The 26,280-nt window shown below is 28.6% G+C and overlaps 1 protein-coding gene across 1 annotated transcript in view; it reads left to right on the forward strand.

The window, feature by feature from the left end:
• Nucleotides 1–240: 240 nt before the first annotated feature.
• The window catches only part of LOC115875274 (adenylate cyclase type 5-like), a gene marked incomplete at its 3' end in the record, with an annotated part of 132,734 nt that continues 106,694 nt past the window's right edge, over nt 241–26,280 (forward strand). The window contains exon 1 of the mRNA XM_030890694.1: nt 241–335. The remainder of the gene's footprint in view (nt 336–26,280) is intronic.

Here is a 26,280-nt window from a genome sequence, read left to right on the forward strand (position 1 = left end):
TCACATAGACTACCCACCAAATTTAGTCGGACGACATAAACTTCACGTTTCTTACGTCAAAACTAACTGGTATAGTGACATGTGTCGTATACAGTCAAGTTGACCTAAATCCAATCTATCGAGATACCAAATTTTGTTGTGTTTCTGGGAACGAAATATACTACCCTTAAAAATATTTGCACTTATTTAAGACTCACCCTGTATAATGGTAATTTACAGTACATATAATGTTTGTTTTGTTTCAGATTAAAATACCTGCGCAAAATCAATCAGCACGATATTGGTTAACGTACAGAAATGTATTTGACTATCAAAACTTAAATTAAAAAATCAAGGTAAGTAAGAAAAAACAGCCATTTTCCATTATCTTACTAAAATATCGCTAATACTTCTAAAAATAAGGTTAAACGGTCATGTAGCATAGCAGAAATGTTTGTGAGATATCAACCAAATAAGTTGTTAATTTTCAAAGTAATTATAACTTTCCTAATTAACTAGTTAACGAACAGATCGCTATACCCTGTTTGAAGGCACGTATTTGTTTAGTAGTTAAAATTAGGGATAAACCAATTCTTTCAAGATTAGTTAACGGACAACATCTTAAAATAAACTGAAAATTATGTTTGACCGTGAATATATTTCAAAAAAGTTAAATTTAGGTATAGAAAATTGATAAGCGAGAGAGGTCTTGGTCTTGCACTAAGCAAAAAAAAACGATAGCTAAGTAAAAGCTAGCATGGAAGAGACTGCGGTCTTTCATTTTTTATTTACATTTCATTTTTATAGATAATAAAAATATAAATTATAGGTAAATAGGTATTATTATAGGTATCGATATTCACGATTGAGAAAGAGAAAAACTTCTGTCTGCCGTTTCTGGATGTTCTTGTCAGTAGAAGCACTGGATCCATTAGCACTGGTGTATATAGAAAACCCACACATATACGGGACAATATTTAGTTGTTATAGAGCAATCATTATATGCAGTGACCAAGAATTTCTGAATTCTAAACTAAGTAATATTAAAACCGATTTGCTTCAGAATGGTTACTCTGCAAAATTCCTAGGCAATATTATATCCTATTGCAAGTCTGACTTATTGGTGCACCAGCCTGAGGTGGACGCCTGACGACTCCATATGTGAAACGAACATCGGAGAAGATCAGGCGAATAGGCAAGCAGTACAAAATTAAAACTGTTTAAGTCTGGGACTACTCTAAGAAGTGTCCTAACAAAAACAAAACCGGAATCATCAAACCAAGAAAAAGAGAGCGTCTACCAGGTACCTTGCGAGTGCGTTGAGACGTATATTGGAGACAAAAAATCCTCTACATGTACGACATGACGAAAATAAAAAAACATACGCAAGGAGGTGAAAGATCATGCATGGTCCAAGCACCACAACATAAAATGGTCGGAAGCCCGGGTTGTCCACAAAGGACTCAACTATTATTTCTAACAATAATAAAATCTTCAGCCACTCATAAAACGCTTAAATGCAGGTATTTCTAGTGAACCTTGTAACTGACTGCACCCAACTAATTTACGGGTGAATGCGGCTAGTATATAAGCTCAGTAGTTCTAGGATTTAGATTAGTTCCCACTCGATAACGGTAGTAATACTTTTGACCGAAACGTTGTGTAAGCAAAAATAAATAAAGACAATGGAAGTCCGAAATTATTTTAGTTTTAATACTGAATCATTGTCTACCACATTCAAAGTTACTTGGTGGTTCTAAATTATGAAAATGTGAATTAAAATTATATAAACTGTCATTGTATTTTCTCATTAGAGAGAGTATACAGGTTGTTAACTCGACAGTTACTTATAGGGGAACAGAATGGCAACACTGCCTATTGAGAATGCATGCATTATTGATTTTTCTGCCGACTCGTCCCATCGCGTCGTCTATCAACGAGCGGGCCGAGGTTGCCATATTTTAACCATAAAGCTCTTGCCGCGAGTAATGAACAAATTATCAACCTGTATATAGAATATACAGTGTGTAAATTTTAAAACTTCCCACCCTTAATATTTTTCTTGCAGTTAAAAATATGAAAAATCGGAAAGACACGTCAATTTTATTTGTAAGGGGGACACTTTAAATTAATATTTTTAACCTTTCTCTTTTAACCCCCTAGGAGGTGTAGATGTCACCCTTACAATTTTAAATGGGAATGGGGGTCAAGTGGCACATCGCTTTAAAGGACGTCTATTTCTCTTTTCACTGGTATCCTACTTTGTTGCTTTTTGTTCAGAGGTTTCCGAATAATCGCGTTTCAAAGTTGCAGAAACAATTAAACATGCCTGCATTGAGATTATGGTTTTCAGGCTAGTGTTTATAAAAAAAATATTGCAATGGATCTCCTTGTAGTACAAATAATGTGAAGATTAGGTGGAAACATGGACGTAGCAATTACATTTTTTTAGGGGGGTCGAAATACTAATAAACAGAAAACATCATAAACATTAACGTTTCTTTTCTTAAATTTGAATGAGTGGCAACCTCTAATCAGTTATACAGGAGGATTTATTAACATTTCAGCAGGACGGTGGCTCCACCTCAATATTTTCTTCCGATCCGACAGGTTAAACGAGAGATTTCCGGGTACATAGATTGGCAGAAGGGGACCAATTGAATGGCTTACAAGATCACCGGATTTAACACCCTTAGATTTCTTTCTTTGTGGACATCTTAAATCCATTGTTTATAGAACACAGCCTACTAATATTGATGACCTTAAAAGGCGAATTACAGCAGAATGCCGGTCAATTCCTGGTGAAGTTGGTGAAGTTTTCCGAAATGTTAGGGAGGAGTTTGAAAACACACTTTATTATTGTTAACAGGAAAATGGACAACATTCTGAACAACTTATAAGATAGGGTGTAAGTGGTGTAATGTGATCTTCTAATCTTTTTTGCAGTATAAGGAGATCCATTGCAATAATTTTTGTGTAAACACTAGACTGAAAACCAAAATCTCAATGCAGGCATGTTTAATTGTTTCTGCAGCTTTGAAACGTGAATATTCGGAAACCACTCGACAAAAAGCAACAAAGTAGGATACCACTGAAAAGATAATTAAACGCCCTTTAAAACGATGTGCCGCTTAACCCCCATTCCCATTTAAGATTGTAAGGGTGACATCTCCCCTTCCTAGGGGGTTAAAAGAAAAAGGCTAACAATATTAATTTAAAGTGTTCCCCTTACAAATAAAATTGATGTTTCTTTCCGATTTTTCAAATTTGTAACTACAAGAAAGATATTAAGGGTGGGAAGTTTTAAAATTGACACACTGTATGTAAATAAGTAACGACTTCCCGTTAAACCAGAAGTCCTAGAAAGTGAAAAATATTACAAAAAGTAAGTACATCTCCTAAGTGTCCTGGACCTAAAACGTTCATGTTATATTTAATTTAGATCTTAAGCAATATTTAATAAACACGTGTAAAGAAACCGGTACGTTAGTAATATCTTTAAACTCTGGAAATTGAAGTACAATTGTCAACATTGAATCAGCAGTGACCAATTTGGCGAACTAAAGAAGCTTTCGATGTAACGACTCTTACAATGCATTGTCAAATCGTGTAGCATCCAACAATGCTCCGCATTTTCAACTTGTTCAGATAAACGATTCGCTCTGCACACACCTTTTGTATAGCTGTATTGGAATTTGAAAGCAGAACAAAAATAAGAAAATTATCAAGTAACAGGCAATTAAGAGAGTATATGAGAATATTAAAATCAATCAGAATCGCAAGAGTATGCGAAGCAATGAGATGGTAACAGGAAATATGGGGAATATTTTTTCATTTTTCTTTTTTGTTTATCCATTTCCTTACTAAGTTGGATCCCAGAATCACTCTTCCAATAAATGTCACTCACTTGCATACAATTTTTTTAATACTGAGAAAATAAAGTCCTTTAGAAACTTAATAATTCTGTTGCTCATGTTCTCTTGAATGAATTGAAGTTTTATTCTTCAAAATTAGGGTAATTTTGTAACACTATCGTTTATCAATAAGCATAGACCATAACTTAGAAATAGAGAGTTTTTTCACCCAATAATTAGGCATATTAAAAGTTTTTTTAACTGATTCATCTTGTCAATTATTTAGTTTTACAAAAAAAACTGTATTTAAAACATTTCCAATACCTTTCTTGCATAGTATGGTAATATGTACTACTCTAAAGTTTTATTTTGAGAAGTAAAAATCATTAATATCAAATATACATGGGTTACGTATGATGTAGGTATTACATAAATAGAAAATATTACTTCTTCTGTGGTAACGACTTACACCAATTGATGGCAAACTAATTCATAAAACTTCCATTTCCAGCACATACAAAGCAAGAAAGAATTTGCAAGTAAAGCTTCAACAACTAGATGTTATAGGTATATAACTTTCTGTAAAGCTTTGTTCTAAGGTATATTTTATATTTTTTGTGTATTTAAGTAGGGTCAATATTCAGCTTATAACACGTACTCCCATATGTGTTCTAAAATGAAAAACAGTTATTTCTATGGCTTCATATAAGGCTTTCTATAAGAGGTTTGCTTATATCTTCAAACAAGTAATTACGTTCAATCATTAACTAAATCACGAACTCAGAAGAAAAAGTTCTCTTTTAATTAGCCACTCTAAAAATATTTCTAAGATATCTTACTTAAAATACGGCACATATAAAAAGAACCAATTCTATATGAATAAAATATATGTTCCAAGGATTCTCCAGTCAAATTAAATATACATTTTCATATAAAACACGTATTTGGCAGTATGTCAAGATGTTTTTCTTCATAAAACAACATCATTTCATTTCCATTTCAGACAAAAAGAAAATATGAAATTCAAAGGACTTACGTAATTACATTGAATCAACATTTAATTCTAAAAAATACGTGTTTCTCATATACCTACTGAGTAAATGAAAAAAAAAGTAATTTCTTTTTCAACGAAACTTCTCTCATTTTATGTTGTTCATCCAAACTTGAAATATACATAATTTAATATTTAATTTCTGATCAAATTCAAGCCAAAATATGTTTATTGTTAATAAATCTAAATATTTTAATAACGTTATTTTATATAATTTATAAATTTACATTTCAAACAACTACATATAAAACATACCATATTTGATATAATTTTTTTAATTGTTTTATTAAAATTGACTCAAAAAGCAGATATTTTGCAACTGAAACAGCAAAATTAAAAAATTATTTTTGTTGACAGATACAATCAAAATATAAAGGGTTAATAAATAGATATGCATTTTTTTTTTCTTTATTACTTTTGGGACAAATCACATTGGTGTGACATAATAGATAACAATTCCCCATAGGTGGGTTTTATAAACAACTTGGGGTCAGTATTGCATCCAGTATGGCATATATTTATCAACATGTACGATGTAAATTATTTACTAACTTTTGTTATTTTTTATAAGAAACTCGTGCATATTTTTGTAAGGCAATATTTAGAAAACCTAAATTAGAAAACTAACTTGTCAATTGTAGTATTAGATAGGGCGAGTCTTAAATAAGTTAACAGTAAGGGCTGGTAGATCTCGAAAAGAAACATATTTTATCTTTACCGTTTTTCAAATAAGTCCGAAACAACCGAGTTACTTTACTTTAAAAATAAAAAAAACAGCATAAGCAATGGAGCATGTTCTTGTGAGCGTGCTGTACAATTTTTTTTGTAAGGAGAAATTGGATGCCCAGTAGTGTGAGGTACAAAGTCATACCATATAAATAATAGTCCATCAAATAAGAAAATTTCTCACAAAAAGATCTTAGATCTGAGATCTAAGCAGGTATCAGAGACATGTGATCACTAGTTTAATTGATTCACTGTTACATTTTGTTTTTATCTATAATGGGCGCATCTAAAGATGGACCCACCAATTGCGACCACCCCTTGCTTGCGATTGATTCATAAGCGTGTGGGATTATATATGTTTACCCTAAAGTTTCATTCACAAATGTCGAAATTAGTGGAATAAATTAGTGGTTTCAATTATACTTTATATTTAAGGATTTACTATAATTTAAAATGTTTAAGAAATTAATTAAAATTAACAGAATATCCTAGAAAAATCTTCCCATAGGTCCATAGAGAAAACCTAATAATCAGCTTATAAAACAATCAAATTTTCATCTCTAATTCATTTCACTAATATGGCAACGGCCTAGCTACGTCGAAACACCGGTTCCCATTAGAACACCGAAGTTAAGAGACGTAAGGCGATACTAGTGGATGGACGGGTGACCGGTTCGAAACTCTCTATCGTGCTGTTGTCCAAAAAAAAAGGCAAAAGTGTAAAATCTATTGACACACACTGCTCATTCACGTGATCATCACGATATCTCGTGAGTAAGAGTCGGCTTAGACACTTGCCAGGTCGGTAGGCCATTCACCATGATATGGCCAAGGACCGCGGTTCAGATTCCGCGTAAACAAAGTAGGCCCCGTCCAGATTAGCCCTGGCAGCAAAAAGGAGACGTTAACTGAAATCTTTACTTTATTTTTCATTTCACTAACTTTAAGATTCTCAATAAAGCTTAATGCTCAAAAATTATATTGTGAAATTATTTCGTACGGCACTGCTTAACACGGAGGAAGCATTCACCAGTTAAATATTGGTGAAGCATCTGGATAATCTTCAGATGTGACCACTCTACTTATATTTGATAATTTAATAAACAAATGTTTTATTCTCTCTTATTAGGTACAGACATCATTTCAAGTATTTCACTTAATTTATAATTTTTCTGTTTCGTATTTAAACATAGTAGACATTTTTTTTAATGTATTTTTTGCGAGAAGGCCAATTTTCTACCTCAAATTTTTTAAAAAGTCAATTTTGACAGATACGACGCCATGTTGATTTTTTTTTAAATGGAAACACCCACATATATTTTAACATATTCCGGTAGACAGATATATTAAAATCAAAAATATATAGTTTAGAGCTTACAGTTTTCGATATACAGTGTATTTAAAAATGAAATCTTCTAAAATCATTTTAAGTGTCTCACCCAATTTAAAATTATCTTGTTTCTTATTTTAAGATAGTAAAAAGATATTTTAATGTAATTTTTCTCGAGGATGTCAATTTTCTGTCTCAAAATTCTCTAAAACGTCGATTTTGACAGATACGATGCCATCTTGATTTTTTTTAAATGGAAACCCCCTTATATTTTTGCATCGTCTAGTAGACATATTTTAGCTAATTACAAAAATATATAGCTTAGTATACTTTACACTTTACACCGTTTTCTACTATCTTTAAATAGGACAGTTAATATCTTTAAAACAGGAAAATTGTAAATTGAGTGACACACTTAAAATGATGTCCCTATACATCTCCATCGAAGTTAAAACTTATTTACAACAAAGTCGCACAATTTTTTATCCGACGATAAAATTTAGAAGGCCTTAACTCTAAAATTCACTTGCCGATCGAAGTAATTGCTTCTGGAAAAGGGATTGGAGAAAAAAACGCAAACTTTCAAGCGACATTCGAATATTCTTTAACGAACTGAGTAATTACGGAACCGAAAACTTCACCAGGGGGATTCTTCGAGTCCGGACCTGAAATTTAATTAAACTCCGGATCTACGGCTGTTTACTTTTTCTCCTCGCCGTAAATGGGCGTTAGCGACGTTTTTGTTGTTTTAGCGACATTGAAAGTAATATGAGACGGAAAAATAATATTAGCAATATTGTGTTTTTTTTTTCGTAGCGTAAGTTTAGAACGGTGAACGTTATAACACAATTTATATTTTTTTTTCCTTAAGAAGTCGTAAATAATTTCCAAACAGGATATATGATCTTGTAGTAAGTATCCGCTTTCCATAACTTTCTTCTCGATACAAACAGGAAGCTGTTTACACTCACACAATTATACTAATTTATTCTCTTAAAAATATATTATAAAATATAAATATAAGTACACTCAGATGCAAAAAAACGCAACGGAGAAAATTTTGGTCAAATTTAAAGTGTTATATTTTTTATATTTTTAGCCCTATTTTCATGATTTTTTTAGCAAACTGTATATTATTATATCAATATATGTATATTATTATATCAAAATATATTAATTCGTAAACTAAGTTTTTTTATAAACTTTAGTATTTGGCATATTATACAGGGTTAATCAGGGGATTGTTTTTTTACCTGAACTTTAAAACACCCTGTGCAATAATTTCGTGTGTAAAGTTTCCTAAAATATAATTTTGCGGTCAGAACCCTGACTCCTGAGCATTTTGCTTTTTGATTCATGTCAATACATGCTTTGGTTAATTTTTAAGAGCGAAATGAATTGATCACGATCAATTTGCAATTTTTTCAATTATCATTACTTTTTGATGAAATTTTTTAATATGACGAGAATATTTTGGTGACTATTGTCGTAACGTCGCGCGTCGTATTACGCTGCATTGGATGGGTACTCTATGCTAAATTAAAAAAAAAGTTAAAGACTAACGATACTGTCCTGGTTTTAATAACGATAACAGAACTAACGATATTAAAGAAAACAACAGAACAAAAATTGTAAAATGTAAAAAATACCCTAATACTTTGTTTTGCCTCCCTTTGCTGATATAATTGCCTGTATACGTCCGATCATTGAGGCTGCATATACCATATTCCGTTATGCTTTCTCATTCTTTAAGAACCTAACGAAGTTCATTTATAATGAAGCTGGTACCGCTTCGCGATCTCTAATACTCCTGCCAAGCATTTCCCAAACATCGAACGTGATGGTCAGTTCATAGTAGCATATAGTTCACAATAATCACCAAAGCGACTTTATCATATTGAAAAATTACTTCACAAAGAAATGATCATTGACAAAAATTGCAAATTGTTGGTGGCAAGTTCATTTCGCTTTTAAAAATTAATCAAGGCATGTATTGACACGATCCAAAAAAAAATGCTCAGGAGACATGGTTCTGACCGTAAAATTATATTATAGGAAAATTTACACACGCAATTATTACACAGGGTGTTTTCAATTTAGGGTAAAAAATAACCCCTTGATTAACCCTGTATAATATGCCAAATACTAAAGTTTATAATAAACTTAGTTTACGAATTAAAGTTGATATAATTATATACAGTTTGCTAAAAAATTCATGAAAATAGGGCTAAGAATAACAAAAATTTCAACACTTTAAATTTGACCAATAATTTCTCCGTTGCGTTTTTTTGCATCTGAGTGTATAAATAAGAAATATTGAAACTCTACTTTTTTTTAATAACATCTCACCTGATTTAAATTTTATTGTAGCAAAATGTTAAAACACTAAGAAAAAAATCATAATTAATTTCCTCTTTCGTTCCAAAATGGTGATATAAAACTCAACGTAAATTAAGAAAATTAAGTTTTAAACTTTATACATCAAATTAAAATTTTATGAAGGTCATTAAACTACTTGCAGTTTTTAATATGATTATTCATCTCATCTATGCACTTACATTATTTTTAGTGATAGTTTTAAATATACAGGGTAAGTCTTAAATAAGTGCAAATATTTTAGTGTTAGTATATTTCGACCCCGGAAACAGGCCAATGAATTTTTTTTCGCAAAAAAACTGAAAATTTCAAATTAAAAAAAGACAATATTTTGATAATATAACAACATAGTCAGTTGATTAAATTTTGGAATGTTTGTTGTTATGCTACCTGTTATTTTGGAATTATTTGAAAAACGGTAAAGAGAGAATATGTTATCCAGGTCTAACCAGCCTTGAAAATATTTGCACTTATTTAAGACTCACCCTGTATTTCTAGATTTTAATATTAAAATGTCTATATAGTACAGGGTGGTCCGAACTCTATTCCAGAAACTTCGGCAGCATATTCTGCAGATAAAAATAAGTAAAAAAAAGTTTTATAAATGTATGTCCTAAGATTCTTAGGTTTGGAGATACAGGATGTAGGAGTTGCATTTTTATTTCGATTTTTTTCCAAATAATTTCTGAAGTAACGTCAATATTTGGATTAAAATTCATGTCTGGGAGTTTTTGACATGAAAATTTTTATTTTGATGTCAATATGACTCTAATTTGTAGGGGGCGCCACCTATATGCGTTTTAACTGTTTTAAAGAGTAATAAATTTTCGTCCGTACCTGTATAAAACTACTGAGTGAAAAAATATACATCTCCGTGACCTTTTACGTAAAAAATGTCTTTTGATAAAAATCGCTACGAGTAACCGTTCCCAAGATATTTATAATGGAAATAGTCAATACATGTCATTATTGACAAAAAATAAACACGTTCAGTAGATAGTTATTTAACTGAAAAAATACATTTGAGAAATTTTTATTTTTTTAAATTAATCATAAATTTTTCTGCTAAAAAAATAATAATAAAACAGTTTCTGTTGAACTTTTGACACAAAAACATTTCAAATTTATGATTTCAGTCTAATATCTATTTAGTCAACATGTTTAATTTATGTCAATGATGACAGGTATTGATAATTTCGATTCCAAATATCTCGAGAACCGTTACTCGTAACCATTTTTACCAAGAAACCTTTTCTAAGAAGATACTATGCACTGATTAACCATATATTACTAGGTTTTTATTTGATATTTGTATGTTATCTCGATGAGGTTCTGTTCACCATAAAATAACAGCATTATTTGTATTAATAACAAAAAGCAAAAAAGGTATATTGATGTTTTAAAATAGAATAGCAGTTAACGTTACAATTTGCAAAATACCGTTTTTAGGTCGTGTAATATACCATCTTTTGGTCGATAATATTTTACATAAAGCTTATCGGATTGGCAAGGATTTACCATTCATTTCACTAATCAACTTAAATTCTTCTCCACAGCATAAAGAAATTATATCACTCATACTTCATATCAGTAGCATTTTTTAATTGATGTATCGATGTAAGTGGCAAATAGTAATGATATAGCCATCTCATGACACATTTCTGGTTATGTTCTGGTGGGGAAAATATCAGAAAAAGTGTATTTTATAATTAGCCAAAACGTATTTTGATACATTTCCATACATTGGAATAAAAAAATAAAGTTATGTTTAATCATTTTTAATTAACCGTAATAATTTTTGCAGACTTATTTGTCAAAAAATATATATTATGTGTGTAAAAATCACTGCATAATATTGCTGCATATGATTTACACATTGTTAATTTTAAATAATATAATGCATTATAATGTATTGAAAAAATTTCTCGTAATCCTATGCACTTAAGCTGTAAAAAAATAGCATAATATATTTCTGGCGTAATTTCAATAAATTTCATAATATATTTCCAGCTTTTTCCATTTCACGGGACTTTTCAATATGGAAAAAGGTATTTACCATATTCACAGAATCCGATAAGACACATTTTTTAAAAATAATGGTACTCAACAAATTGAATAGTTTGTATAGTTTATAAAATAAAAATAAATCATTTTGTAATAGCATTTCTCCTTCTTCTGTTGCTTCATATCATTTTTAAAAATAATCTGTTAAAAATTTGTTTTAACAAATTGAAGAAAACATCGTGCATAATGGATTTTTGAATTATTTATTTAGCTCCAGATTTATATTTTATGCTAAAATGGGCATTTAAAGAGACCCATGAATTATAACGAGGATTGTAAATGACAGGAACGATGATTAAAGGCTAATTTATTTCGAATTATTTTGTTTTTAGTTAAATTTATACGCACCCGAAGAAAAGTTATGAATGAAGAGAAAGCGAGCCAAGGGGGATAAATAACTGAATATGTTTAGGTCTAAATATTTTTAGTATAAAATGTGTAGTATGAAATTATGAGGTAATAATAAATTCAAAATATATTTAATAAATATAACACTAAAATTAAAAACTTAATTGAATTAAAATAATAAATAATCACGTTTAAATATTTAAATGGCAGTAAGATTGATCATCTCGTCATATTATATTTGTCAGGAATGTGTGGTGTAGTTATCCATAAATTCTTATACTGTAAATAAATAAATGAACTTTACTTATAATTACATTTCAATTGTGTTTATTTACTATTCAGGAATTGTATTTACTACTTAATGCAATTACAATATATACAGGATGAGTCGGTTAAATAAGTTCAGATATTTTTAGAGCTAAAATATTTTGACCCCAGTAACACGATTATGAGGTTTTTTTCGCGAAATTTTTTTTGGAAAATTTGGAATTTTTTGAAATTTTTTTTAGAATTTACAAAAAAAAACGAAAAGATCCAGTAGTTTTCAGAATTTAAGTAAAAAAGATTTTTTTGTAAATTTTCATTTTTTGTTTGAAAAACGCTAAAAATAAAATATGTTTCTTTTATCGAGATCTACCAGCTCTAACAATATTTGCACTTATTTAAGACTCACCCTGTATAACTAAATTTAAAATAAATTGAAGTATGTCAATTTAATATTGAATTCCGTTTCCCAGTAATATTTACAAACCTGATGGAGATGAAATAGTGCGATGAAATAGAGTTTATATCTCATTATCCAGGTTCTAAATCAATAACGAATGCATTTATATACATACTAGCCTGTTCTATTGTCTAAATTATTGAATTTTTAGTAAATTAAAATTCATAACTAAAAAATTCCAGTTGTACACCGTATCTCATTTTCGTGTGTTTGACAGGATTTCTCGTTTATGAGCAGAGAGACAAAGATGAGGTTTTCACATTACTATGCTACTTTCATACGAGACTAAAGATACTACACACAGATTTGTCCTAGTCCTTTTGTTTTCTGAAATACAGGGCAAATTCGAAAATTTTGCATTTTTCAACCCCCTTCGTATCTCGGTTATATTACAACTTTTCGACATGTTGAAAACTCCGCTGAGTCCCATAGAGTTTTTCACGTAGAATTCAGTGGCGTAACTAGATTTTGACTGCGAGCTGTTATTCTTGAAAAATGTCCCAAATTTATGTTTTTTTTAAATAGCATTGTTAGGGGCTTTTTAAACTCTTTTGGCTACAAACTTATTTTCTTAAACAAGGTAAAAAAATGCATTATTTAACTTTTTAACATAGGCGGTCGGCCTAAAAGAGGTAATCGAATAATTCATTCCACGTCAAATTTTTGTTATTGGCTATTCCACATCTGTTTCTTTGTATAGAATTCTTACATAAGTGCATTAAAATATCAATAACTGGAATGGCAGTGTGTTATTTAAAAGCTGTACAAGTTTATTTTCAGTGCAGTTTATTAAGATATCACGATGGAAAGCAAAATTATCTATTTAAATTAAATTAAGTAAAATGATTATACTCTTTTAATCTATAGGTTTACTTATGTTAAAAAGTGAAAAAATAGTTATTTATGATATAAGTGCTAAAAGTGGTATTTATAGAATAAAACACACGGAAATGGGGCAACTCCTACAGTAATTTGAAAAATGTGAATCCCAATTACATAACAATTACACCATCTTGTTTATTGTTCTGTTAATATCAAAAATATGTATTTTCACGACGTCAACCGGTATTGTATCGTAATTTTTATTTCGAATCATGTGTAGCATTCGATCCGAAAAGATAAAAAGACCGACCCGCGTTTTATTTTCGTTATTAAACTGGTCTCTATGCGGGCGCTTTCTGTACTTTTCATACTTTTTTCGTTGCTCGGTGGAAATCCTAATTTTCCCGCATGCTAACTGTCTTATAAATTTTCGTAAACATTTTATCTATGCGGAGCACGAATTCATGAAAAGAGGGTTTGTTTTTTTATGTATTTCACGCATAACAAATGTATGTAATATTCATACGTCAACATTACCATACGATCCAGAAAAAAATAATTAAGCAGTTACTACTTTCAGTAGTATTTTTTTGGATCCACTTTGAATATTATGGTATTTATTAAGAATTGGCATAACATTTATTCAGGAACTAATATTTAGTATAGAAAAAAAAAAGAAAGAAATATATTTACAATTTTTTTTAATGGATAATATGTTACGGCGTTGACTGGCCTGTCTGAAAACCTATTACTATTTTACATTTATATATTCATATCAGATTATATATGACAATTCGATAAAAAGTTCCAACGGTTGTTGAGAGAAAGTGAAATATACATATCACACTCAGTTGTTAAATTATAATAAATTGATATACAAGATAAACTGAGTGCCGTTAACAAAAATAATAAAGTATCTCCGTTTTATTTGAAGGAAGTATTTAAATTTGCTCTTTTTGCTATTCTATATATATTTGCTATATATTCTGTAACAAGGTAAAATATACGGGATGAGTCTTAAAGAAGTGTAAATATTTTCAGAGCTAGTATAGATCTCGATAAATGAAACATATTTTTTTCCCGTTAAGTCCAAAATAATCGTTTTATTTTCCGTTGAAATTTGAAAGAAAGTGATTTTTTGCTTAAATTTTGAGAACCACTGGATCTTTTCTGAATTTTCTTTCTTTTTTTCTTTCTTGTAAATTTAATCTAGTACCTATGTTGCCATATTATCAAGAAATTATGTTTTTCAACTGAAAACTAAAAAAAATCAACATTTTTTTTTCAAAAAATGTTTGATTCTTTAATTTTAGTGAAATTTACATCCAAGACACTGACAAATTTTTCTTCCCTATTATTTCCGTTAACAGTATTTTTGGAACTTTTATGTGTGTGTATTTTTTATTCCTTTTTAGAATTTCTAAATTTACTCATACAGAATTTTGTAAAAGAAGTATGTTAATATTTAATTTTAATTAAAAGAAGTATATTTTTTTTACCTATTACATTTTGCAACTGTAATTTTCTTATTAAATATAATAAAAAAATATGATATTCTTTATAGCTCGCCGGTATTTAACATAAACAAAACTAATTTTAAAACATTCCACTTTTTAAGTTTTTTAAAAATTAATCAATCATAATTCTATATTTGGCATGTTATAAAAAAGCAAAGTATAACATTTTATTTAGCAATTTCTTTTTTACAATGTAGTAAAAAAGACTCTCTAGGTTATGGAAACTTATTATGTTACTTTTTTGCCATACTTAGGTATATGTATATGAATAAATCGTCCTGTTGCTGCCAAAAGTCACTAATTTACTTTTTATTACTTCCGAGAAAAACGCATAGAAAAACGCGTCTAAAGATTAATTCATTGTTGTTAGTGACTATTCGGTATTAAAATACAGCATAAATAGCCAGAAATCGTAGTTAATGACTTTTTCAATCGATTCTCCGCTTCAAAATATAGTTAGTGATTGAATTTTCAGGTTATTCGGAAAAATGTTAGTTAATGACTTTTGGCAGCAAAAGGACGAAATATTCTTTTAGAATTACAAGACACTGCTATACTCTGACTGACACTGTTATTAGAAATTTAGTTTCAACATGTATTTGAATATTCAAATTGTGAAACTGCGTTCATAAAATGAAGTAAAATTTACGTATCCTTATATAAAAAGAAAATAATAAAAAGTAGATAAGGCACGATTGTAGTTTAGTAAGAAAGTACAACTATTTTATGCAAGATCTCGTTGTATTTTTTTTGTAAACACTTGTTTCATTATATTTCTTTTAGGTCCACCAGCTCTTAATACTAATTTCTTTTTAATTTTCTTTAGGCTAACAGAATTGCCAAGATATTTTGTATGTATTAGGTATGTATAATGAGTGTACAAAATTCTAAATTATACGTCATTTTTAAATATGTAATTAAAACACAATATAATTTATAGAACAAAATTAATTTACTTACACATATGTAGCATACTTTCCATACAATAATTATAGTAATAAATATATTTTTAGCATCCACTTTTTTATACTCAAAAATTTATTAAATTTAAAGTCCGGTATACAAGTTATTTTTTTGTATTTTGTTTTGTACCGAATTACCAGCACGTTATGTACTTCTTAAATGTTTACACTTTTTTTTCAATCCTCCATCACTTCACCTAATTGACAAAACTTTTCAAGAATCACAAACTTTCTTAACTTAAGGGTGTGAAAAAGCGCGAAATGGATCCAAGTCCGATTAGCAAAAGTCTTTTAGACCGAGTGAAAACTAATTTTCGACTAAATTGAAAAACTTTTTCAGTTTTTCTGTAGGTACGCTCATAAACCTCCACTACAACTTCCTTTTTGTACAGTGCCCGTGAGGCTAAAAACTTTGCGGTTTTGCTACCTTATTAATAAGTTCTTGCTGAATGTTAAAGGGTTATATCTCATAAGCTGGTTGTGGAATATGTATTTTGTGTATTTATAACTCCAGTGGAGCTTTTTGCCAAGTAAAAGGTAGAAGTAAGTAGGATGATTGTTTAAAACAAGACTTTCATTGTTAAAGTTTTAAGAATATGAGTTTGAGTCTAGTTTTCAGCGTTATATTTTAATTTCCGTGCATAATTATAAGCTCATTTTATCAAATACAATGAAAAAGTTTCGACACTTGATATTTAGCAGAGAATTCTGTATGTTAATTAATAGTGTGTTATTTTATATACGCTAATAGAAACTTATAGAAATATTTTATTTTGGTGTTTAAATACACTGAGAATTGATAGAGTGATAGTAACATACTGCTTTTTTATTTGATATTTAATTATTTTAACGTTTTTTGATATACAGGGACTGTACTCCGGAAACTTCGACAGCATATTTTGCAGATAGAAATAAGTAAAAAAGTTCGTATAAATTATTTTTTAAAATGCATAGTTTGGGAGATACAGGGTGTAGAAATTTCATTTTTATTTCGATTATTCCCAAATAATTTCTGAAGTAACGTCAATATTTGGATGAAAATTTGTGTCTGGTAGTTTTTTGACATGAGAAATTTCATTTTGATGTCAATATGACTCCTATTTGTAGGGGGCGCCACCTATATGCTTTTTAACTGTTTTGAGTAGTAATAACTTTTCGTCCGTACCTGTAATATAAAATAAACACGTTGAGTTGGTCATTATTTGACTGAAATAATAAAGTTGGGAAATTTTTATTTTTTTAAATCATTTATAATTCTTTTCTCAAAAAAATGATAATAAAACAGTTTCTGTTGAACTTTTTGCATAAAAACATTTGAAATTTATGATTTCAGTTTAATAACTATTTAGTCAACATGTTTAATTTATGCCAATGATAACAGGTATTGATAATTTCGATTATAAATATCTCGAGAACCATTACTCGTAGCGATTTTTACCAAGAGACATTTTTTATGTAAAAATTTTTTTATGTAAAAAGTGTCGTAAATGTACATTTTTACTCTTGAAACCAGTTAAAAAATATGTAGGTGGCGCCCTCTACAAGTAGGAGTCATATTGACATCAAAATCAAATTTCTGATGTTAAAAAACCTACATACACCAATTTTCATCCAAATATTGACGTTACTTCACAAATTATTTGGAAATATAAAAGAAACTTCTACACCTTCTACAACTATGCGTTTTAGGACATACATTTATACGAACTTTTTTACTTATTTTTACCTGCAGAATATGCTGCTGAAGTTTCCGGAATACAATTTGGACCACCCTGTATATTATTTAGTTAGCTTTAATGAATGGGTAAAAATTAACCTGCTAAATTATATTTTTTAGTAATATTGATATTTGTTTAATACTTCTTTTTACACTCCTTTATCAGGTTTATTTTTAAATATAACTGATTTATTTGTAATTCTTTTATGTGCCGGATTTATTTCTGTAAACATGTAAAAAAATATGGTGTAGGAAAAAATATAAAAGTTCTCTTGCAATTATTAAAACCTCATTGAGGAAATTGTTTCTGTGAATTTTATACTTACTGATTTTTTATATAAAATAATCTGTAAATACATAAAATTAAGAGATTGTTTCAACCATCAAGATACTCATTTAGCAGATATATAAATCGGTTAAATATAAATAAAAAAAAAATATTTTAATGTATTACGAATTGTTATCGAACAAAATATCTTTTTTCTAAAAAGTAGATAATTCGATATAAAACCAAAAAATAATATATATACAGGGTGAGTCTTAAAGAAGTGCAAATATTACAGAGCTGATAGATCTAGATAAAAGAAACATACTTTTCTTTGCTCTTTTTCAAATAAATCCAAAATAGCAGTTATTTTATTTTGAAATTTTCCAAAAAAAATATTTTTGCTAAAATTTTGAGACTCACCGGATTTTCTTTCTTGTAAAGTTAATTTACTACCTATGTTGCCATATTATCAACAAATTATGTTTTTTAACTAAAAAATATTCCAAATATTTTCCAAAAAATTTTAAATTTTAAATCTTTTTTCGCGAAAAAAATCATAATCCTGTTTCTGGGGTCGAAATATACCACCACTTAAAATATTTGCACTAATTTAAGGCTCACCCTGTATAATAAAAATCATTCAAAAGTAATTTAGTCAATTTTATGTATGCATAATTCATTGGGATACGATTTACGTATTATGCTATTTCCTTTTTAAATTCAAATTCAGTTTTTGTATTAGATCCAAATTAATTACATTACATAAATTATTAATAAAAGTGTAAATGTCTAGTCACAAATTCCCAGAGCGCTGCAACCCCTAAAACAAAATTAAAGTAAATTAAATTAAAGGTAAATTTTTACCAGATATAATGACCAACTCTAATTTTGATGAATTATTTGCTAGTATCTCCTTAGACAGTTACCCTGTATAAATCTATCACCGGCAAGGTTGACAAGTTTTACTCAACAATTATCACCATTAAAAATGGAATATTTAATTTAAAATATTATTTAATACGTGTAGACTCTCATGCATATTTCAGCTATAATCATTAATTCTAAAAATAAATTAAGAACAGTCTTTAAAACGACGCTATATTTAGACGTTTATAAAACGGATTTTTCGTATAAATGGATGTTGGAATCGGCGATTTATCGAAAAATGGAGGGAACGAGGAAAATTACGAAATATGCTTAGCAGAAAGCATTCCTTTTCTTCGAAACAAATTCACGCCAAGGGAAAAATTATGTTTTGTATTGATGGTCTGGAAATCATTAATTGTATAAAAGGGAGCAGTTTGCGAGACTCTTTTAGGAATCTTTTGGGGAATGCTTGCGGGTCTTAAAATTGTCTCTATCGATTTATTGACAAATCATTAAGAGTTTTGTTCTAGTTAGTAGGATGTTTCAAAAGGACACGTTTTAGCTGACAATATCGAGTGCAAAAAGCTCCAAACATTGTCTAGAATCAAAGGAAGACATTATCTCAATTTATATATTGTTTGTTTTATTTTCTGCTATCTGTATAATATAGCTCTGTAACAAACCTAGTAACAATAAAGATTATTTTGGAGCCAGTAACAATATTTTCAATCAATTTTAATAACATAAGAAAAATAATTTACAGTAATTTAATAATAATCCGTTTTAATTGTAATTTCTATATGGCGCAGATAATAAAATAAAACTATTGTGCATAAGTATTTTTTCTAGTGGACCGATTTTGATGATTTTTTAAGCAATTTGTAGCTAAATTATTTGACTTTTTATTATCTCTTTCTAAATTAAAAATGAAAGTTGTCATCTGCCAATTATACGAGAAAAAAAAAATGTTGATATTTTGGTGAGTGTTTGCAACACCCTGTCGAGTACGTTAACAAAGCAATGCATTTAAAAATCATTACACACTACACGTTATCACCGAAGTGTATCTTTTCTCGATAGTTTGTTTTTTGAGGCATCTCAATAGCTTTATTTTTTTGGAGATATTTGCTTTTGAACATATTTTTCGTTTTTTTTTAAGAACACATAAAATAGTGTTTATTTATTTAATGTCACTGTCTTTAAATAATATTTTATTATTGTTGTGCAGTTATTCTAGCTGATATTGTTTTAAGTCAAAAAGTTGATTTCTACCATGATCAATTAAAGCAGCAATAGCTGATACTTCAGAACTTAAAACCATTTCTACTAGAGAAAACCTCAATAAACAATAATAGTATTACTTTTCAATGACAGTTATATTACAAAAACAATATACACTATTTTATAAGACCGGTGTGAACTTAGCAGCAACAAAAATAAAGCTACTGAGATGAATCAAAAAATTAACTATCGGGAAAAGACATATCTAGATGATAAACGATTTTTAAATTCCTTGCATTGTTAACATACTCCACAGGGTGTTTGAAACTTTCACCAAAATATCAAAATTTTGTTTTCTCTCGTATAATTGACAGATAGACATTTTCATTTTTAATTTAGGAGATACTAAAAATTCAAATAATTTAGCTACAAACTACTTAAAAAATTATCAAAATCGGCCCATTAGAACAAAATATATTAAACTATAAAATATATCAATATTTTAAGGTGCCCGTTTTTCGTGCCGATGAGTGTATATCACTTGTGAACGGAAATAATGGAAAATATTGAAGAAGATACATTATATTTTTATATCTAATGAATTAAGCGAGCTGACTCTCAAATCATTGCAAATAAAACTTATTGAAAGCAAACTATATTACAGTTGAATTTAATTACAGCTAAATGCAGCTAAAATTTTTTCTTGTTTTGCCTCTTTCATTGACTTTTTAGGTACCCATATATATGTTTAATTTTTATAAGTACATAATTTATTTTTAAACATCTGCTCATGATACTAATTTTTTATTTGATAGTTTAAAAGTTTAATATAAAGAGTCTTAGTGTATTGTAGTAAACTAATTAGCTGTTTTAACACCAAATGTCCCAACTTTTTGTATTATTCTATTTCCTCCATTTTAGTATTACTCACTTATATAAATATTAAGAATAGACACATATTATAATAAATTGTGGCATAGAAAAGCTTTTTATTTTTCCATTTATACATCTCTATACGACATTATAGTTTACCTTAGCGTAAAGTTGTTTTACGGTGTATATTACAAGATACTGACTAATATACGAGCTGAAAATTTAAAATTTTGTTGTACATCAAAATGTGATATATATTAGTATAAGATAAAATGCATATATTCTGGTTCTTCTATAAAATCTGTTTAAAATTGATGTTACTCGATATATATTTTTATTCGTACAGCACATATATATTTATTAAAATATCTCAGTTAACCTGTGCCATGTCATACCATGAACAAGCAATATAATATACTCGTAAAACTGGCGATTTTATCGAACTCCTAAATCAATATATAGGCAGCTGTGAAAAATGTCGTGAACAACATGGATTTATTTTTATGAACACCTACGTGGAAAGATAAAATAAAATTTCAAGTTACATATTATCAGTACCGTATAATCCCATATAAATAGCAGTTAACTAAATAACTACATACGAAATTGATTTATTCTAACTGATTGAGAATAGTAAAAAAGTCTTATATTAAGAGTATATATTTAATTGTTTGTGTGTATTTATTTTTTTTAAATCTCTTTCTTGATTGCTGTTTTACTTATATTATGTTATATATATTATGTGTTGATTATATTATTTCTATGAATATTGATTAGGTATATAAAAATTAAAAAAAAATAGAAATAAGAATTCTGAGCCACAATAATTTGTATGTTCTAAGTAGGGCTTTTTCTCTGTATTGCAGCCTTGATAGAGACGAAAATACACGTCGAAGCGTCGGAAATATTTTAAATAAAAGGTTGCTGATTTCCTTGTTCTAAACCTGCGAACGCCATTTCATCTGTAACAGAATGACGCAAATCTACCACATTATAAAATGTAACGACATTTACGTTTTGTACGAAAATATTTCAAATCTTAAATTACAATGCCAATATCAGTGTTTTGTAAACCTCCTTTGAAATATAATGTAACATAGATTAGTTCCACTAGTGATTCAATCATCAGATAGTTATTTAGTTGTATCTGAAGATTGGTCACTAGTCGCTCACAACAGGGAATTATTTAATTCCCCTTTGTAGAGCTCTAGCTCAGTACTTACTACTAAAATTTTAATACTCTTCTATAAAACTAACTCATATTTATTGCAGAACATTTAATCAAATGATAAAAGATCGCTGCATAAAATGTTTACTGTTTTGAAAGTATAAATATAATATAATGTAATTTACAGAAATTATATAGAACTTTATGTATAAAATTTGATATTACTGTTTAGCAAGAAAAATATTTTTTCATATATTTTCAATCTAATCCTACATCCATTAAAATCATATACAGATACGTACTTTCCTATAAGAGAAAAATGTTGATCCTTTCATATTTTGTGATGCATTGAAATAAAATCATTGGGATTTTAATTTAATAAATGAAATCATTTTATATTTTCTTTGAAGATAAAATATTAATTTTTTGGACATTTCCGACTTCCGAAATATTCTGTGTATTCGTTTAGAATTGTTTTATGAATGTTCGGCTTTTTGGCAGCTTCCTTAAGATAAACTGAATACTTTATTAAAAAGCGTTTATAAATTGGAAATTTGATTTCTGCTTTCAAAATATTGTTTGTTGTAAAAGATAGAACATATTTTTCTAAATATATTTTAATAACACTATAAGAGCTATATTTTCTTCTTACCGTGCCATCCTCCGTACAAAGCGTAGGCGATCTCTCACATGTGCGTGTCATCAGTTTTTTATGGTCAACAGATTTACGGCACTACTGCGGTATGCAGATATCCCAGATTTATTTTCCATTGCCTTTCTTGAAGTAGCAGCTCGATGGTCGTTATATTTAGATTGCACACTCAATCGTAAAAATTGATATTAACACAACAATAATCTATCTAATAATATATTTAATCCATATCGTTTGAAAGTCATTCAAAATAGTATATTGTTTTATTAGGAGTAAAAATTACTATATATTAGGAGTAAAAATTACTATATATATATATATATATATATATATATATATATATATATATATATATATATATATATATATATATATATATATATATATATATATATATATATATATATATATATATATATATATATCCTAAATTATATATTGAAAAAATATGGTTACACTGGTTGAGTTTGATACTTTAATGTCAGTTTAATAATATATTTTCGTGCTTTTAAAATAATATATTTTCGTGCGTTTGAAAAAAAAAGACGTCAAAAAAAGGCCACCGAATTGTTAATTTTTGCGACGTGATTGACAATATAAAAAATTATTTTATCGCCTAGGCATAAAAGTAAAGCACTTTTACGAGTATATAAGTACGAAAATATAGTATTAAACTGACATAAAGTGTCAAATTCAACGAGCGTAACCACAGTTTTTCAATTGTTAATTATTTTTTTACAATAATTCTAAATATCTAAGCTATAGTTAAGTAATGTCGGTAGAGAGAATATCAAAATACAACATAATGCAATATCTTGGATGAAAATATTATGACATAAATAAAAAATAAAAAATGACATAAAGATGCTTACCTAAATACTAAAGTGTTACTTTAACAACCACAATTTATTTAGAAATCTTTAAACGTAACACAAAACTATGATTCTTATCAACTGACAAGTGGCTGATATGAAATTGTCTTATTTATTCTTTGCTAAATTTATGTATCGATTTATACATGAAAATGAAACAATGGAAAAAAATCAAATATTCAGCAAACGACAGGTCTTGTCTTATACGTAGAGGTATGGCCCCCAAAATATAGTTTAGATACAATCCATTGTTTAATAAATAATAATAAAATACAAAAAATACCTTATCTATAAATTTTTTTTTTCTCTAGAAAACAACCTTTATTTCTAAAAATAGATTTCGTAGCGGCTTAAATTCTTTTTAAAATTTAAAAGTGTCGGATTAGCTCTGCAGATTAAATTTCAACTAGGAGAAATTTAACCTAAAAGAATTTTATTTCTGTGAAATAGCGAACAAAGAAAAGGTAGTAACTTTATTCGAAACCAAGTTAAAATAACGTTTAAAATTTCTTATTTCGTAAAATTTGAAATGTGTTAAACTGGCTCCCCATAATATAAATAAATATATACCTAATATAAAACTGAAAAATTAATTATACAGGGTGATTTTTAACCTATACGCATAAAGTTGGGAAATTATTGCTGATGACAAATAATGACTAATAATGCAAAAAAAAGTTAGAAAAATATTTTTATTTACGGAGATAACAAACTATTTGATATAATTTCCCAAGTTTATGCGTATAGGTTAAAAATCACCCTGTATATTGTCAATGAATTAACTCACTTTTTAAATAAAAATCACCATGTTATTGTTGAAAAAAATATTACACTTTTGTTTAATGTCATTATTTTTAATGAAATCCTGTGGTTCCTCATCAAAGGCAAACTTTATTCGGTGTACTTTTTTTTAACTACAAGGGGATGATATCAAATTAGCCTCATTTTGCTCGTATAACCTAAAGCAATATTCGGCATAGCGCAAAAGAATTTTAAAAATACTCTTTTTTGTTTAGATTAACGAAGAACATGTTTGGCAAAACAAATTGAAAACGTATATTAAAATGTTTATAAAAAAATAAATATTGTACAAGGTGATGTTGATACAGTGTGAAATTATACTGAAAATACATTTTTTCTACGATCGTGCAAAAAGTAGCTTTTTTTACACTATCTACTGTACTAAAAGTCAAACTTTTTACACTAGTGCAAAAAATAACTTATATTTTGCACTAGTACAAAATACGCCTTAACATTGATGACGAGTTTAACTAAAGAGAAAAAGATTGTAAATTTTTGCAAAAAAATTTTAAATCCTGGAAGATAAACCATGTATGAGTACTGGACACCAAGCAGCAACCTTCCGGAAAATAGTTTTAAGTGAAGAACACGAATCCGAGACCTCGAGTAAAAATTAAAATGACTACTGGAAAAGAAGCAAGTTTGACCATCAATTACCGTAGTGCATTAATTATTAAAATTAAAATAAACTCAAAAAAGTTATTAAATAAAAATAATATTTGTTTATAGTGTAATTGTTAGTGGCAATATTATTCTGTGAAGTACTGTAAAAACTGTTATTTTAATAAACATTTAAATACGAATTTCAATTCGATCGTAGAAAAAATGTTGTATGCAACATGTGCAAAAATCATATTTGTTGCACTGAGCATGATTGCAAAACAAATATGTTATTTTTACACTAGTTACACAAATAACTCTTACTACATTTTTCGTCGTTAATTATTAGGACAACACAGAACAAAATCCTTTACGTATATCCTTTATGTCGCATATAAATGCAATTTGTTGTACTTTTGTACTCTTTATTGTACTACATTATAATACCTACGCTTAGTGTCCCCGAAATGCATTTGTAATTTTTTGCAATTGATTCGAATACGGCAAAAGCCTAAGATTTAGAAAATAGGATTTTACATTCACAAATTTTTGTCAGTTGCCTGGTTTTGCATTGTTACCTGTTCAGTTTTAATTTAAGTTTTTCTTACATTACTTGAAATCGGCTTACCCAAAATTGTTCAAATTTGGCATGTGCACTGGAGCCAAGCTTCAGAGCCAATCTCTGGACAGTTAAAAATTTGCATGCGATTTTCTATGTTTTCAACAACGATACACCACCCGGTATATATAATAATATAGTCTATCGATACCACACTAAACTGACTTAATATCCGACTAGAGTAATAGTTTCTAAATAACTTGCTTCAGTAATCTAGCTTGGATGATACAAAGTCGAGCGGAGAATTTTGATTAACCCTTACACAAATACGTAATCTCTGGTCTTAATATATAACACTCCACCGCTGGAATGCGGTTAGTCGCTGAATATTTTAATAAAAGATGTGAAGTGGTTGATAATGAGTAGTTTGAAGCGAGTTGGGAGGAGTTATCTCTCGAGCAGTCGTTTCGAAAATCTGGGTCGTGATCGGAGGCGTCCTTTAGGCGATTATTAATTTCATCGTCTATCGATGAAAATTAACTCGGGTACACCTTGGCATCCTGGTTTTGTACTTGCTGAATCAAGTATCTAAATTTGTGAAACAATGAGGGCTGTTAAATTCATAACAGATGCTTGTTTGTTCCATTTTCACCGTTCAGTAATTTGCACTCATTATTCAACAATAAAATAAGATAATATGTCATTTATGTATTATTTTACAATATAAATTTAAGAATGGTTAATTGAAATTGTAGGAATTCTATTTGTATAATTTTGTTTTGTTTGTTGTGGTTGTAAACAAGTTGAAAACTGCTGAGTACCAGACGATGTCGCGCAGTATGGCGGCTAATGTCAAGTTAACCTATTTAATTTAATAACCTTGGGTGGCACTGGGTAATTAATTAAATAATTTAAAAGTTTCTCATATC

Source organism: Sitophilus oryzae, unplaced genomic scaffold (assembly GCF_002938485.1).
Source record: "Sitophilus oryzae breed Bouriz unplaced genomic scaffold, Soryzae_2.0 scaffold_135_pilon_pilon, whole genome shotgun sequence".
Taxonomy (NCBI): Eukaryota; Metazoa; Arthropoda; class Insecta; order Coleoptera; family Curculionidae; genus Sitophilus; species Sitophilus oryzae.